This window comes from Salmo salar, chromosome ssa05 (genome assembly GCF_905237065.1).
Source record: "Salmo salar chromosome ssa05, Ssal_v3.1, whole genome shotgun sequence".
NCBI lineage: Eukaryota > Metazoa > Chordata > Actinopteri > Salmoniformes > Salmonidae > Salmo > Salmo salar.
This window is the reverse complement of record NC_059446.1, coordinates 10,281,582-10,299,746: the sequence shown is the minus strand read 5'-3', so window position 1 is coordinate 10,299,746 and position 18,165 is coordinate 10,281,582. Positions and strand designations below refer to the sequence as shown.

Sequence of the window (18,165 nt, the reverse complement as noted above, 5' to 3'; positions counted from 1 at the left end):
CCCACCAGTCTATATAGTAGAGTTAGATGGTTAGAAGCCCACCAGTCTATATAGTAGAGTTAGATGGTTAGAAGCCCACCAGTCTATATAGTAGAGTTAGATGGTTAGAAGCCCACCAGTCTATATAGTAGAGTTAGATGGTTAGAAGCCCACCAGTCTATATAGTAGAGTTAGATGGTTAGAAGCCCACCAGTCTATATAGTAGAGTTAGATGGTTAGAAGCCCACCAGTCTATATAGTAGAGTTAGATGGTTAGAAGCCCACCAGTCTATATAGTAGAGTTAGATGGTTAGAAGCCCACCAGTCTATATAGTAGAGTTAGATGGTTAGAAGCCCACCAGTCTATATAGTAGAGTTAGATGGTTAGAAGCCCACCAGTCTATATAGTAGAGTTAGATGGTTAGAAGCCCACCAGTCTATATAGTAGAGTTAGATGGTTAGAAGCCCACCAGTCTATATAGTAGAGTTAGATGGTTAGAAGCCCACCAGTCTATATAGTAGAGTTAGATGGTTAGAAGCCCACCAGTCTATATAGTAGAGTTAGATGGTTAGAAGCCCACCAGTCTATATAGTAGAGTTAGATGGTTAGAAGCCCACCAGTCTATATAGTAGAGTTAGATGGTTAGAAGCCCACCAGTCTATATAGTAGAGTTAGATGGTTAGAAGCCCACCAGTCTATATAGTAGAGTTAGATGGTTAGAAGCCCACCAGTCTATATAGTAGAGTTAGATGGTTAGAAGCCCACCAGTCTATATAGTAGAGTTAGATGGTTAGAAGCCCACCAGTCTATATAGTAGAGTTAGATGGTTAGAAGCCCACCAGTCTATATAGTAGAGTTAGATGGTTAGAAGCCCACCAGTCTATATAGTAGAGTTAGATGGTTAGAAGCCCACCAGTCTATATAGTAGAGTTAGATGGTTAGAAGCCCACCAGTCTATATAGTAGAGTTAGATGGTTAGAAGCCCACCAGTCTATATAGTAGAGTTAGATGGTTAGAAGCCCACCAGTCTATATAGTAGAGTTAGATGGTTAGAAGCCCACCAGTCTATATAGTAGAGTTAGATGGTTAGAAGCCCACCAGTCTATATAGTAGAGTTAGATGGTTAGAAGCCCACCAGTCTATATAGTAGAGTTAGATGGTTAGAAGCCCACCAGTCTATATAGTAGAGTTAGATGGTTAGAAGCCCACCAGTCTATATAGTAGAGTTAGATGGTTAGAAGCCCACCAGTCTATATAGTAGAGTTAGATGGTTAGAAGCCCACCAGTCTATATAGTAGAGTTAGATGGTTAGAAGCCCACCAGTCTATATAGTAGAGTTAGATGGTTAGAAGCCCACCAGTCTATATAGTAGAGTTAGATGGTTAGAAGCCCACCAGTCTATATAGTAGAGTTAGATGGTTAGAAGCCCACCAGTCTATATAGTAGAGTTAGATGGTTAGAAGCCCACCAGTCTATATAGTAGAGTTAGATGGTTAGAAGCCCACCAGTCTATATAGTAGAGTTAGATGGTTAGAAGCCCACCAGTCTATATAGTAGAGTTAGATGGTTAGAAGCCCACCAGTCTATATAGTAGAGTTAGATGGTTAGAAGCCCACCAGTCTATATAGTAGAGTTAGATGGTTAGAAGCCCACCAGTCTATATAGTAGAGTTAGATGGTTAGAAGCCCACCAGTCTATATAGTAGAGTTAGATGGTTAGAAGCCCACCAGTCTATATAGTAGAGTTAGATGGTTAGAAGCCCACCAGTCTATATAGTAGAGTTAGATGGTTAGAAGCCCACCAGTCTATATAGTAGAGTTAGATGGTTAGAAGCCCACCAGTCTATATAGTAGAGTTAGATGGTTAGAAGCCCACCAGTCTATATAGTAGAGTTAGATGGTTAGAAGCCCACCAGTCTATATAGTAGAGTTAGATGGTTAGAAGCCCACCAGTCTATATAGTAGAGTTAGATGGTTAGAAGCCCACCAGTCTATATAGTAGAGTTAGATGGTTAGAAGCCCACCAGTCTATATAGTAGAGTTAGATGGTTAGAAGCCCACCAGTCTATATAGTAGAGTTAGATGGTTAGAAGCCCACCAGTCTATATAGTAGAGTTAGATGGTTAGAAGCCCACCAGTCTATATAGTAGAGTTAGATGGTTAGAAGCCCACCAGTCTATATAGTAGAGTTAGATGGTTAGAAGCCCACCAGTCTATATAGTAGAGTTAGATGGTTAGAAGCCCACCAGTCTATATAGTAGAGTTAGATGGTTAGAAGCCCACCAGTCTATATAGTAGAGTTAGATGGTTAGAAGCCCACCAGTCTATATAGTAGAGTTAGATGGTTAGAAGCCCACCAGTCTATATAGTAGAGTTAGATGGTTAGAAGCCCACCAGTCTATATAGTAGAGTTAGATGGTTAGAAGCCCACCAGTCTATATAGTAGAGTTAGATGGTTAGAAGCCCACCAGTCTATATAGTAGAGTTAGATGGTTAGAAGCCCACCAGTCTATATAGTAGAGTTAGATGGTTAGAAGCCCACCAGTCTATATAGTAGAGTTAGATGGTTAGAAGCCCACCAGTCTATATAGTAGAGTTAGATGGTTAGAAGCCCACCAGTCTATATAGTAGAGTTAGATGGTTAGAAGCCCACCAGTCTATATAGTAGAGTTAGATGGTTAGAAGCCCACCAGTCTATATAGTAGAGTTAGATGGTTAGAAGCCCACCAGTCTATATAGTAGAGTTAGATGGTTAGAAGCCCACCAGTCTATATAGTAGAGTTAGATGGTTAGAAGCCCACCAGTCTATATAGTAGAGTTAGATGGTTAGAAGCCCACCAGTCTATATAGTAGAGTTAGATGGTTAGAAGCCCACCAGTCTATATAGTAGAGTTAGATGGTTAGAAGCCCACCAGTCTATATAGTAGAGTTAGATGGTTAGAAGCCCACCAGTCTATATAGTAGAGTTAGATGGTTAGAAGCCCACCAGTCTATATAGTAGAGTTAGATGGTTAGAAGCCCACCAGTCTATATAGTAGAGTTAGATGGTTAGAAGCCCACCAGTCTATATAGTAGAGTTAGATGGTTAGAAGCCCACCAGTCTATATAGTAGAGTTAGATGGTTAGAAGCCCACCAGTCTATATAGTAGAGTTAGATGGTTAGAAGCCCACCAGTCTATATAGTAGAGTTAGATGGTTAGAAGCCCACCAGTCTATATAGTAGAGTTAGATGGTTAGAAGCCCACCAGTCTATATAGTAGAGTTAGATGGTTAGAAGCCCACCAGTCTATATAGTAGAGTTAGATGGTTAGAAGCCCACCAGTCTATATAGTAGAGTTAGATGGTTAGAAGCCCACCAGTCTATATAGTAGAGTTAGATGGTTAGAAGCCCACCAGTCTATATAGTAGAGTTAGATGGTTAGAAGCCCACCAGTCTATATAGTAGAGTTAGATGGTTAGAAGCCCACCAGTCTATATAGTAGAGTTAGATGGTTAGAAGCCCACCAGTCTATATAGTAGAGTTAGATGGTTAGAAGCCCACCAGTCTATATAGTAGAGTTAGATGGTTAGAAGCCCACCAGTCTATATAGTAGAGTTAGATGGTTAGAAGCCCACCAGTCTATATAGTAGAGTTAGATGGTTAGAAGCCCACCAGTCTATATAGTAGAGTTAGATGGTTAGAAGCCCACCAGTCTATATAGTAGAGTTAGATGGTTAGAAGCCCACCAGTCTATATAGTAGAGTTAGATGGTTAGAAGCCCACCAGTCTATATAGTAGAGTTAGATGGTTAGAAGCCCACCAGTCTATATAGTAGAGTTAGATGGTTAGAAGCCCACCAGTCTATATAGTAGAGTTAGATGGTTAGAAGCCCACCAGTCTATATAGTAGAGTTAGATGGTTAGAAGCCCACCAGTCTATATAGTAGAGTTAGATGGTTAGAAGCCCACCAGTCTATATAGTAGAGTTAGATGGTTAGAAGCCCACCAGTCTATATAGTAGAGTTAGATGGTTAGAAGCCCACCAGTCTATATAGTAGAGTTAGATGGTTAGAAGCCCACCAGTCTATATAGTAGAGTTAGATGGTTAGAAGCCCACCAGTCTATATAGTAGAGTTAGATGGTTAGAAGCCCACCAGTCTATATAGTAGAGTTAGATGGTTAGAAGCCCACCAGTCTATATAGTAGAGTTAGATGGTTAGAAGCCCACCAGTCTATATAGTAGAGTTAGATGGTTAGAAGCCCACCAGTCTATATAGTAGAGTTAGATGGTTAGAAGCCCACCAGTCTATATAGTAGAGTTAGATGGTTAGAAGCCCACCAGTCTATATAGTAGAGTTAGATGGTTAGAAGCCCACCAGTCTATATAGTAGAGTTAGATGGTTAGAAGCCCACCAGTCTATATAGTAGAGTTAGATGGTTAGAAGCCCACCAGTCTATATAGTAGAGTTAGATGGTTAGAAGCCCACCAGTCTATATAGTAGAGTTAGATGGTTAGAAGCCCACCAGTCTATATAGTAGAGTTAGATGGTTAGAAGCCCACCAGTCTATATAGTAGAGTTAGATGGTTAGAAGCCCACCAGTCTATATAGTAGAGTTAGATGGTTAGAAGCCCACCAGTCTATATAGTAGAGTTAGATGGTTAGAAGCCCACCAGTCTATATAGTAGAGTTAGATGGTTAGAAGCCCACCAGTCTATATAGTAGAGTTAGATGGTTAGAAGCCCACCAGTCTATATAGTAGAGTTAGATGGTTAGAAGCCCACCAGTCTATATAGTAGAGTTAGATGGTTAGAAGCCCACCAGTCTATATAGTAGAGTTAGATGGTTAGAAGCCCACCAGTCTATATAGTAGAGTTAGATGGTTAGAAGCCCACCAGTCTATATAGTAGAGTTAGATGGTTAGAAGCCCACCAGTCTATATAGTAGAGTTAGATGGTTAGAAGCCCACCAGTCTATATAGTAGAGTTAGATGGTTAGAAGCCCACCAGTCTATATAGTAGAGTTAGATGGTTAGAAGCCCACCAGTCTATATAGTAGAGTTAGATGGTTAGAAGCCCACCAGTCTATATAGTAGAGATAGATGGTTAGAAGCCCACCAGTCTATATAGTAGAGTTAGATGGTTAGAAGCCCACCAGTCTATATAGTAGAGTTAGATGGTTAGAAGCCCACCAGTCTATATAGTAGAGTTAGATGGTTAGAAGCCCACCAGTCTATATAGTAGAGTTAGATGGTTAGAAGCCCACCAGTCTATATAGTAGAGTTAGATGGTTAGAAGCCCACCAGTCTATATAGTAGAGTTAGATGGTTAGAAGCCCACCAGTCTATATAGTAGAGTTAGATGGTTAGAAGCCCACCAGTCTATATAGTAGAGTTAGATGGTTAGAAGCCCACCAGTCTATATAGTAGAGTTAGATGGTTAGAAGCCCACCAGTCTATATAGTAGAGTTAGATGGTTAGAAGCCCACCAGTCTATATAGTAGAGTTAGATGGTTAGAAGCCCACCAGTCTATATAGTAGAGTTAGATGGTTAGAAGCCCACCAGTCTATATAGTAGAGTTAGATGGTTAGAAGCCCACCAGTCTATATAGTAGAGTTAGATGGTTAGAAGCCCACCAGTCTATATAGTAGAGTTAGATGGTTAGAAGCCCACCAGTCTATATAGTAGAGTTAGATGGTTAGAAGCCCACCAGTCTATATAGTAGAGATAGATGGTTAGAAGCCCACCAGTCTATATAGTAGAGTTAGATGGTTAGAAGCCCACCAGTCTATATAGTAGAGTTAGATGGTTAGAAGCCCACCAGTCTATATAGTAGAGTTAGATGGTTAGAAGCCCACCAGTCTATATAGTAGAGTTAGATGGTTAGAAGCCCACCAGTCTATATAGTAGAGTTAGATGGTTAGAAGCCCACCAGTCTATATAGTAGAGTTAGATGGTTAGAAGCCCACCAGTCTATATAGTAGAGATAGATGGTTAGAAGCCCACCAGTCTATATAGTAGAGTTAGATGGTTAGAAGCCCACCAGTCTATATAGTAGAGTTAGATGGTTAGAAGCCCACCAGTCTATATAGTAGAGATAGATGGTTAGAAGCCCACCAGTCTATATAGTAGAGTTAGATGGTTAGAAGCCCACCAGTCTATATTGTAGAGTTAGATGGTTAGAAGCCCACCAGTCTATATAGTAGAGTTAGATGGTTAGAAGCCCACCAGTCTATATAGTAGAGTTAGATGGTTAGAAGCCCACCAGTCTATATAGTAGAGATAGATGGTTAGAAGCCCACCAGTCTATATAGTAGAGTTAGATGGTTAGAAGCCCACCAGTCTATATAGTAGAGTTAGATGGTTAGAAGCCCACCAGTCTATATAGTAGAGTTAGATGGTTAGAAGCCCACCAGTCTATATAGTAGACAGGGAGAGGGATGAGACAGGGAGAGGGATGAGACAATGAGAGAGGGAGAGAGGGATGAGACAGGGAGAGGGATGAGACAGGGAGAGATGGATGACACATGGAGAGAGGGAAGAGACACGGAGATAGGGATGACACATGGAGAGAGGGAAGAGATGGAGAGAGGGATGAGATGGAGAGAGGGATGAGACAATGAGAGAGGGATGAGATGGAGAGAGGGATGAGATGGAGAGAGGGATGAGATGGAGAGAGGGATGAGACAATGAGAGAGGGAGAGAGGGATGAGATACAGACAGGGAGAGAGGGATGAGACAGGGAGACAGGGAGAAAGGGATGAGACAGGGAGAGAGGGATGAGGCAGGGAGAGAGGGATGAGGCAGGGAGAGAGGGATGAGGCAGGGAGAGAGGGATGAGGCAGGCAGAGAGGGATGAGGCAGGGCGAGAGGGGTGAGACAGGGAGAGAGGGGTGAGACAGGGAGAGAGGGGTGAGACAGGGAGAGGGATGAGACAGGGAGACAGGGAGAGAGGGATGAGACACAGACAGGGAGAGAGGGATGAGGCAGGGAGAGAGGGTGAGAAAGAGAGAGGAAGCAGTATTAGGCAGGGAGAGAAGGATAGTGTCTGGAGAGTTTTGAGAGCTCTTGTCATCACGTAGATTATGTCCTGAGAGAGAGAGCGAGAGACCGACTGTATATAGCTAACTACCAACAAGATACAAAATACATCCATTCTACAAACACAACAATCAACCATTACAACTAAATAATGCATATAGCCTGAGCCACTCAGAACTACGCTACGCCGCTGGCCTAAACTCAAACCTTCACTGGTCATTTATCCCCAAAAACACGGCCAGGTTTCCACCTCTAGGTGAGAACAGACTGATTACAATCACTGTCTAACAAAGACATCATTCAGACCAGGGACCTGGATGAGATCAATGATACCATCTGGAACCCAAATGGCACCCTATTCCCTAGATAGTGCACTACTTCTGGTCAAAACTAGTCCACTATGTAGGGAATAGAGTGTCATTTGGGACATGGATGAAAATAATAATTGGTCCATTATAGGTGAGGAGGGAGGGAGGGAGGGAGGGAGGGAGGGAGGGAGGGAGGGGAGGGAGGGAGGGAGGGAGGGAGGGAGGGAGGGAGGGAGGGAGGGGGAGGGAGGGAGGGAGGGAGGGAGATGGAGAGAGTGAGGGAGGATGGAGGGAGAGATGGAGGGAGGGAGGGAGTGAAGATGGATGGAGGGGGGGTAGAGGTTACTGGGAGGGTAGGGAACGGCCAGGAGCAAGGATGTCAGCTGTTCTGCAGCTGCTAATTGGCGGTGATGAGATTCAGGGTCGATGGATTTCTGCTTTAACGCACTTTACATCACTTTACTTCACTTTACTTCACTTTACTTTACTTCACTTACAGAGATGCAGGGAAGGAAGGAAGGAAGGAAGGGAGGGAGGAAGGGAGGAAGGAAGGGAGGAAGGAAGGAAGGAAGGAAGGAAGGAAGGAAGGAAGGAAGGAAGGAAGGAAGGAAGGAAGGAAGGAAGGAAGGAAGGAAGGAAGGAAGGAAGGAAGGAAGGAAGGAAGGAAGGAAGGAAGGGAGGGAGGGAGGGAGGGAGGGAGGGAGGGAGGGAGGGAGGCTCCACACACACACACAAACACAGATTCCATGCGTGTTCCTCCCGCTGTGCTGTGTGTCAAGGCTGTTATCAGTGTGTTCCTGTATCTCCTGGAGGTCTGTTATCAGTGTTCCTGTATCTCCTGGAGGTCTGTTATCAGTGTTCCTGTATCTCCTGGAGGTCTGTTATCAGTGTTCCTGTATCTCCTGGAGGTCTGTTATCAGTGTTCCTGTATCTCCTATGGGTCTGTTATCAGTGTTCCTGTATCTCCTATGGGTCTGTTATCAGTGTGTTCCTGTATCTCCTGGAGGTCTGTTATCAGTGTGTTCCTGTATCTCCTGGGGATCTGTTATCAGTGTTCCTGTATCTCCTGGAGGTCTGTTATCAGTGTTCCTGTATCTCCTGGGGATCTGTTATCAGTGTTCCTGTATCTCCTGGAGGTCTGTTATCAGTGTGTTCCTGTATCTCCTGGAGGTCTGTTATCAGTGTTCCTGTATCTCCTGGAGGTCTGTTATCAGTGTTCCTGTATCTCCTGGAGGTCTGTTATCAGTGTGTTCCTGTATCTCCTGGGGATCTGTTATCAGTGTTCCTGTATCTCCTGGAGGTCTGTTATCAGTGTGTTCCTGTATCTCCTGGAGGTCTGTTATCAGTGTTCCTGTATCTCCTGGAGGTCTGTTATCAGTGTTCCTGTATCTCCTGGGGATCTGTTATCAGTGTTCCTGTATCTCCTGGAGGTCTGTTATCAGTGTGTTCCTGTATCTCCTTTGGTTCCATGAAGGAGTTAATTATGTCAGTACATGAGTGCTATCACACATCCTCCTGCCTCCTGACACCTCCTCCTGCCTCCTCACACCTCCTCCTGCCTCCTCACACCTCCTCCTGCCTCCTCACACCTCCTCTCACTTCCTCAAACCTCCTCCTGCCTCCTCAAACCTCCTCCTGCCTCCTCAAACCTCCTCCTGCCTCCTCAAACCTCCTCCTGCCTCCTCACACCTCCTCTCACTTCCTCAAACCTCCTCCTACATCCTCACCCCTCCTCTCACTGCCGTCACATCCTCCTGCCTCCTCACACCTCCTCCTGCCTCCTCACAAGTCCTCCTGCCTCCTCTCACCTCCTCAAACCTCCTCCTACATCCTCACACCTCCTCTCACTTCCTCCTGCCTCCTCACAACTCCTCCTGCCTCCTCACACCTCCTCTCACTGATCTCACCTCCTCCTGCCTCGTCTCACCATCACCGTCAGCAGCACAGCGATAAAATGCCAACATGGCAGGATTTGTGTAAGAAAAGCTAGCAAGACTTCGCTCTCACACAGTCACACACAATATCTGCACATTTGCCGGGTTCTCTTCATGCTGTTAGAGCGTGATAGCCACGGGAAAAAAACAGTGAAGAAGTTGAGCCTCGTGCTTCAAAGCTTTTAGTTGTTGCAGAAATTGACCCACTATGCTATTTACTTTCTGCATCATATTGCTGAGCACCTTTAAGGCTAACTTGGTAAAAAAAATGGCATTTAAAAAAGTAATCAAAATTCTGAGAGTGTATGTTAGTTGTGATGATAAATTGCATTTTAATATTTTAAAAAAATAATCTATTTAGCATATCATCACCTAATCTCGCAGGGCCATCCTTTCAAACCTCAGCTTCCCCTTTACACAATGTTCAAAATGCTTAACTCCCCCAAGCTCACCTACAAGATGATACATGGCAGCCATTTTGAGTCAAGACAGACGTCAGTTACATACCCCTGCGCCTCTCTCACACCAGGTGTTCTCTCATTGAGGGTATCTCCAAAATGTCATCTAATTCCCTATTAGTGCACTACTTTTGACCAAAGGCCTATGGACCCTGGTCAAAAGTAGTGCACTATATAGGGAATAGGGTGCTATTTGGGATGCACTTGGGTTTATGTAGAGAATCACTATGCATCTCCTGTAGAGTAGCGTAGTGCCAATCCATCCCAGATGTATCCATCGCGGATCTATCCACCCAGACTCCAATGTTGCTCCCACGGCGCCGGGTCAGCCCAATCATAGACTCTATTACCAGGGAGCGATTGATTACATCCTCCCCTCTCCCCTCGTACCTGTGTTCCTCTCCTCCTCTCCCTCTCTCTCCCCCTCTACTTCCCTGCCTCTCCTCCCCTCTTTCCCCAGTCCCCCCTGAACCCTTCTCTCCCTCTCTCGCTCCTTCCCTCTCTCCCCAGTCCCCCATGAACCTGTCCCTCTCTCTCTTTCCCCTCCTTCCCTCTCTCCCCCGGTCCCCCTTTTGCCATTGTTCATGAATCAATTATGGCCACTCCCATTCAGAGCCATAATGAACGATATCCCATTTGTATTACCAGAGCAGAGTACACATGGGGTGGGAGTAATCTTTCTCTGAGAAAATACCTGACAGGCTCCCTCCCGTTGGTTTGCACAGATTGGTAGAGTTATAGTGGAAAATGTAATTGTCTTTGTCATTACAGACCTTCTTCCTGCTGGCTGCTGTTCAATAACGCCAATCTCTATCTCACTGCAGTACTGGAGGGGAAATTATATAGAAAGGACCCGGTGTCTGAAATAACACCCTATTGGACCAGGGCCCATAGTGCACCATGTAGGGAACAGGGTGGCATTTTGGACGCAGCAGTGAGTGTTATGAGGGTTCGTTACCTGAAAATAACACTACCTAATTAGTAGGCCTTCACGTGTGAAGTAGACCCAGGCTCACTTTTAAATAACCCCAATATGAATAGCGAAGTGAAACCATTTCCTTGTCAAGTTAGTGTATTTAAAGTCCTTGTCAAGTTAGTGTATTTAAAGTCTTTACAAGTTAGTGTATTTAAAGTCTTTACAAGTTAGTGTATTTAAAGTCTTAGTTAGTGTATTTAAAGTCTTAGTTAGTGTATTTAAAGTCTTTACAAGTTGTAGTTTCTTACTTTAAACTGGAACCATTTTAGTGTCACTCTTCAAAAATGATTTCTCTCTTTAAAAGGTCCCCAGAAATGCCTTTGATAATGATGTGAGAGTCTTTATAATGATGTGGAAGCCTTGATAATGATGTGGAAGCCTTGATAATGATGTGAGAGTCTTTATAATGATGTGGAAGTCTTGATAATGATGTGGAAGTCTTTATAATGATGTGAGAGTCTTTATAATGATGTGGATGCCTTGATAATGATGTGAGAGTCTTTATAATGATGTGAGAGTCTTTATAATGATGTGGAAGTCTTGATAATGATGTGGAAGTCTTGATAGTGATGTGGAAGTCTTGATAATGATGTGGAAGTCTTGATAATGATGTGGAAGTCTTGATAATGATGTGGAAGTCTTGATAATGATGTGGAAGTCTTGATAGTGATGTGGAAGTCTTGATAATGATGTGGAAGTCTTGATAGTGATGTGGAAGTCTTGATAGTGATGTGGAAGTCTTGATAATGATGTGGAAGTCTTGATAATGATGTGGAAGTCTTGATAATGATGTGGAAGCCTTCCAGTGTATCATTACGAGACTTACAGGGTAATATTTTGTTCTGCTTTTGGAAAACATTCTAGCCTTCGCCTGAGATGATTAGACATACTCTGTCTCCTTAATCTAAGACCTAAAGTCCCCATTAAAATTAACAACCTACATCTCTACTTTTAGCAAATATGCTCATACACTACATGGGCAAAAGCATGTGGACACCCCTTCAAATGAGTGGATTCGGCTATTTCAGCCACACCCGTTGCTGACAGCTGTATAAAATCAAGCACATAGCCATGCAATCTCCAAAGAGGCACATTGGCAGTAGAATGGCCTGTACTGAAGAGCTCAGGGACTTTCAATGTGGCACCGTCATAGGATGCCACCTCTCTAACAAGTCAACTGTAAGTGCTGTTATTATGAAGTGGACACGTCTAGGAGCAATAACTGCTCAGCCGTGAAGTGGTAGACCGCACAAGCTCACAGAACGGGACCGCTGAGTGCTGAAGTGTATAGCGCATAAAAATGATCTGTCCTTGGTTACAACACTCACTACTGAGTTCCAAACTGCCTCTGGAAGCAACGTCAGCACATGAACAGTTTGTCGGAAGCTTCATGAAATGGGTTTCCATGGCCGAGCAGCCGCACACAAGCCTAAGATCACCATGCGCAATGCCAAGCTTCGGCTGGAGTGGTGTAAAGCTCGCTGTCATTGGACTCTGGAGCAGTGGAAACGTGTTCTCTGGAGTGATGAATCACGCTTCACCATCTGGCAGTTTGACAGACGAATCTGGGTTTGGCGCATGCCAGGAGAATACTACCTGCCCGAATGCATAGTGTCAACTGTAAAGTTTGGTGGAGGAGGAATAATGGTCTGGGGCTGTTTTTCATGGATCGGGCCCCTTAGTTCCAGTGAAGGGAAATCTTAACGCTACAGCATACAATGACATTCTAGATGATTCTGTGCTTCCAAATTTGTGGCAACAGTTTGGGGAAGGCCCTTTCCTGTTCCACCATGACAATGCCCCGGTGCACAAAGCGAGGTCCATATATACACTACCGTTCAAAAGTTTGGGGTCACTTAGAAATGTCCTTGTTTTTCAATTTTTTTTGTCCATTAAAATAACATCAAATTGATCAGAAATACAGTGTAGACATTGTTAATGTTGTAAATGACTATTATAGCTGGAAACGGCTGATTTAAAAAAAAAAATTGAATATCTACATAGGTGTACAGAGGCCCATTATCAGCAACCATCACTCCTGTGTTCCAATGGCACGTTGTGTTAGCTAATCCAAGTTTATCATTTTAAAAGGCTAATTGATCATTAGAAAACCCTTTTGCAATTGTTAGCACAGCTGAAAGCTGTTGTTCTGATTAAAGAAGCAATACAACTGGCCTTCTTTAGACTAAGTATCTGGAGCATCAGCATTTGTGGGTTCGATTTACAGGCTCAAAATGGCCAGAAACAAATAACTTTCTTCTGAAACTCGTCAGTCTATTCTTGTTCTGAGAAATGAAGGCTGTTGCATGCAAGAAATTGCCAAGAAACTGAAGATATCGTACAACGCTGTGTACTACTCTCCTCACAGAACAGCGCAAACTGGTTCTAACCAGAATAGAAAGAGGAGTGGGAGGCCCCGGTGCACAACTGAGCAAGAGGACAAGTACATTAGAGTGTCTAGTTTGAGAAACAGACGTCTCACAAGTCCTCAACTGGCAGCTTCATTAAATAGTACCCGCAAAACACCAGTCTCAACGTCATCAGTGACGAGACAACTGCGGGATGCTGGCCTTCTAGGCAGAGCTGCAAAGAAAAAGCCATATCTCAGACTGGCCAATAAAAAGAAAAGATTAAGATGGGAATAATAACACAGACACTGGACAGAGGATATAACCTTGTCAATGTCAAGACTATAGTTCCTATTCATTTTGCAACTCATTTCATGTATGTTTTCATGGAAAACAAGGACATTTCTAAGTGACCCCAAACTTTTGAAAGGTAGTGTAAATGAATGTGCGTGTGATCTCATCCATACCGAATGTCTTAGTGTGAGACCTCATCCATACTGAATGTCTGTGTGAGACCTCATCCATACTGAATGTCTGTGTGAGTCCTCATCCATACTGAATGTCTGTGTGAGTCCTCATCCATACTGAATGTCTCAGTGTGAGACCTCATCCATACCTAATGTCTCAGTGTGAGACCTCATCCATACCTAATGTCTCAGTGTGAGACCTCATCCATACCTAATGTCTCAGTGTGAGAACTCATCCATACTGAATGTCTCAGTGTGAGACCTCATCCATACCTAATGTCTCAGTGTGAGACCTCATCCATACCTAATGTCTCAGTGTGAGACCTCATCCATACCTAATGTCTCAGTGTGAGACCTCATCCATACCTAATGTCTCAGTGTGAGACCTCATCCATACCTAATGTCTCAGTGTGAGACCTCATCCATACCTAATGTCTCAGTGTGAGACCTCATCCATACCTAATGTCTCAGTGTGAGACCTCATCCATACCTAATGTCTCAGTGTGAGACCTCATCCATACCTAATGTCTCAGTGTGAGACCTCATCCATACCTAATGTCTTAGTGTGAGAACTCATCCATACTGAATGTCTCAGTGTGAGTCCTCATCCATACCTAATGTCTTAGTGTGAGAACTCATCCATACCGAATGTCTCAGTGTATGCCGCTGCCTGCCGCTGTGTTCACCCTTTTGTAATGCTCTGAACAAAAGATAAACTGAGCATGCGTCCCAAATTGCAGCCTAATGGCACTAAAGCCCTATCAGCCATGGTCAAAAGTAGTGCACTATAAAGGGAACAGGGTGCCATTTGGGACAACATGATGATAATCATTGACAGAACAGCAATGCCTTTTCGTAACCAGGGGTTAGGGTTAACAAGGGACTGAATCTTACGACTGTCAGACTCACCACAGATGAGTCATTATCAATCACTCAGACCAGGAAGTAAAGTAAATAGGTAAAACAGCTGTTCTGGTGCCTGCTGGAAAATGAAGTCAACCCATCCATATGCTAATGTAGGCTCTGGTGTCTGTTGGGAGTTGTAGTCCAACACAGATGCTAAGAGGAGTCTGTAAAAGAACTATAGGGACCAGCAGCACAGGACTGCACAATGCACTCTCTTTGTCTCTTACTTTATTTTCCTTCTCGAATTAAACCAACTACTCTGGAGCCAGGGAGAGGGAGAAGAACATGGGTTAGAGGGAGAGGTTAAGAGAGACAGAGAGGAGAGAAGGAGAGGAAAGTAAACAGAGAGAGAGAGAGAGCGAGATGAGACTGAAAGAGAGAGGAAATAGGAGGAAGAGGAGAGGGGACTCAGGGGAAAGAAACAGAGAGAGAAGTTTGAGGCAAAGAGAAAGAGACAGAGAGAGAGAGAGCAAGAGAGAGAGCCAGACAGAGAGAGGGCTGTTGTGAATGTGGGACACACCTTCAGAATATAGTCTCACTAACAAACAGCATGAATCAGAACACTCTGGGAGCTCCAATCAGTGTGCTGTGTTCTGTCAGAACACTCTGGAGCTCCAATCAGTGTGCTGTGTTCTGTCAGAACACTCTGGAGCTCCAATCAGTGTGCTGTGTTCTGTCAGAACACTCTGGAGCTCCAATCAGTGTGCTGTGTTCTGTCAGAACACTCTGGGAGCTCCAATCAGTGTGTTGTGTTCTGTCAGAACACTCTGGAGCTCCAATCAGTGTGCTGTGTTCTGTCAGAACACTCTGGAGCTCCAATCAGTGTGCTGTGTTCTGTCAGAACACTCTGGAGCTCCAATCAGTGTGCTGTGTTCTGTCAGAACACTCTGGGAGCTCCAATCAGTGTGCTGTGTTCTGTCAGAACACTCTGGGAGCTCCAATCAGTGTGTTGTGTTCTGTCAGAACACTCTGGGAGCTCCAATCAGTGTGCTGTGTTCTGTCAGAACACTCTGGGAGCTCCAATCAGTGTGCTGTGTTCTGTCAGAACACTCTGGGAGCTCCAATCAGTGTGCTGTGTTCTGTCAGAACACTCTGGGAGCTCCAATCAGTGTGCTGTGTTCTGTCAGAACACTCTGGGAGCTCCAATCAGTGTGCTGTGTTCTGTCAGAACACTCTGGGAGCTCCAATCAGTGTGTTGTGTTCTGTCAGAACACTCTGGGAGCTCCAATCAGTGTGCTGTGTTCTGTCTGCTTACACATACGGTTTGTTTTGTTATATTAACTTCAGTAGTAACTGGTCCTTTTCATCTATAAATCCTGTTCACCAGAGTCCTTATTAGAATCAAAGACTGAAACATCTCACTCCCTCGCTAGTGTTCTTCCTCAGTGTTTTTCTCTCTCTCTCTCTCTCTACCTCTCTCTCTCTTTTGACCTAGTCTTCATCATTCTGCCTCATCCATTTCCTTCTCAGTCTCCTTTTCCTGGACAGAGGGAGAGGAAGAGAGAGAGGTAGACCGCTGTTCTCTGTCTCTCTGTCTCTGTCTGTCTCTGTCTGTCTGTCTCTGTCTGTCTGTCTCTGTCTGTCTCTGTCTGTCTCTGTCTGTCTCTGTCGGTCTATCTCTGTCTCTGTCTGTCTGTCTCTGTCTCTGTCTGTCTGTCTCTGTCTCTGTCTGTCTCTGTCGGTCTGTCTCTCTGTCTGTCTCTGTCGGTCTGTCTCTATCTGTCTCTGTCCAGGAGAAGCGCCTGTCAATGAGGATAGAGGACATCAGTGATCACCCACACCGTGTTCCCAATCTCCACCCACCTATTATATTAGTATTATATTAACGACTCCATAGGCAAATCATTAGCCAACCATGTGTTATCCTTTGCTGCGGTTACTCCACCTCCTTAAAGCCCCCCAACCCCCAAGCTTGACCTGCCAACTGAATCTCATTCAGGAATCCGAGGGGAACCATTTGGAATGGCGAACAAGGTGTATTTTAATTGGCCATATGGTGCAACATCTCCCTCCTCTCTCCGCAGGTGAAAGCGAGGGATGAGGAGAGAGAAAGCGAGGGATGAGCCAAATTAGTTACTAATGAAGGTAGGTAGTCAGTCGTTAGTGGCCAAACTGTCTTTCCTCCTTCAGCTAAACGGCACAAATGTCTGGCTAAGACCAAGTAGGGAAAGGATGTGAAATGATGTCTGTGTGTGTGTGGCAGAGGAGGTTTGTAGAATAGGCTTGCGTGGTCTGTACCTTGCCTGAAACTTGAAGCGATGCCTGGTGCTTTAAATCAGAGGTTTGTAGAATAGGCTTGCGTGGTCTGTACCTTGCCTGAAACTTGAAGCGATGCCTGGTGCTTTAAATCAGAGGTTTGTAGAATAGGCTTGCGTGGTCTGTACCTTGCCTGAAACTTGAAGCGATGCCTGGTGCTTTAAATCAGAGGTTTGTAGAATAGGCTTGCGTGGTCTGTACCTTGCCTGAAACTTGAAGCGATGCCTGGTGCTTTAAATCAGAGGTTTGTAGAATAGGCTTGCGTGCTCTGTACCTTGCCTGAGACTTGAAGTGATGCCTGGTGCTTTAAATCAGTGTTCTAAGTCTTCTTCCCTCATGCAGGCGGCTGGGGATTGATCTCTGATTGGTTACATCCCAGTATAACATAGTGCACTTACACTGAGTGTACAAAACATTAAGAACACCTGCTCTTTCCATGACAGACTGACCAGGTGAATCCAGGTGAAAGCTATGATCCCTTATTGATGTCACTTGTTAAATCCACTTCAATCAGTGTAGATGAAGGGGAGGAGACGGGTTAAAGAAGGATTTTTAAGCCTTGAAGCAATTGAGACATGGATTGTGTATGTGTGCCATTCAAGATGGCGAAACATATAGGAGGAGCCTTTGAACGGGGGGTATGGTAGTCGGTGTCAGGCGCACCGGTTTGTGTCAAGAACTGCAACGCTGCTGGGTTTTTCACGCTCAAAAGTTTCCTGTGTGTATCCAGAATGTTCTTCCACCCATAGGACATACAGCCAACAGCTGGCCAGTGGTCGAAAATGGTTCATTGATAAAAGAGGACTTAGGAGGGTGGCACGAATTGTGCAGAGCAGCAGACTGTCTACAATTAGTCAACTGACAGTCCAGTACAACATTGGTGCACAAAGACCCATAAAAGAATGCACAACTCGTCGTACACTGACACGAACGGGGCTTGGCAGCCCACGACCTTACAGAGCTCCACTTCTTTCAGCAAAATTCTAGAAAATACGGTTAAAGTGGGCTAAGGAACGAACATTTTATCATTTGAGAAACATTTACTGTTCTGATGAATCCCGGTCCCTGCTGTTTCACGCTGATGGGGAGGACTAGGGTACGGAGAAAAACACATGCATCTGCCATGTGTCAACATTACAGGATGGTGTGGGGTGTGTTTTCATGGCACATATTGGGCCCCTTGATAAGAAAAATGGAGCAACGTTTGAATGCCACATATCTGAACATCATTGCCAATCAGATGCATCCCTTCATGGCAACAGTGTATCCATCTGCAAATAGATGATTATTTTCAGCAGGATAAAGCTCCATGCCACAAGGCTAGGATTGTCCAGGAATAGTTCCATGAACACATACTGCAGTGGCCTGCCCAGTCATCAGATCGCAATACAACTGAGTGGTTGTGGGATGAGATGGAGCCAGCTATTCGTAGTATAGATCCACTACCAGCCAATTTGACACAACTGTGGGAAGCATTGGAGTCAACATGGGCCAGGATCCCTGTGGAACGCTTTT

The 18,165-nt window shown here is 44.3% G+C and overlaps 1 protein-coding gene across 1 annotated transcript in view; it reads right to left on the bottom strand.

The window, feature by feature from the left end:
- LOC106604222 (BTB/POZ domain-containing protein KCTD16) overlaps positions 1-18,165 on the bottom strand; it is a 36,600-nt gene that overhangs the window by 16,287 nt on the left and 2,148 nt on the right. The window lies entirely within an intron of this gene.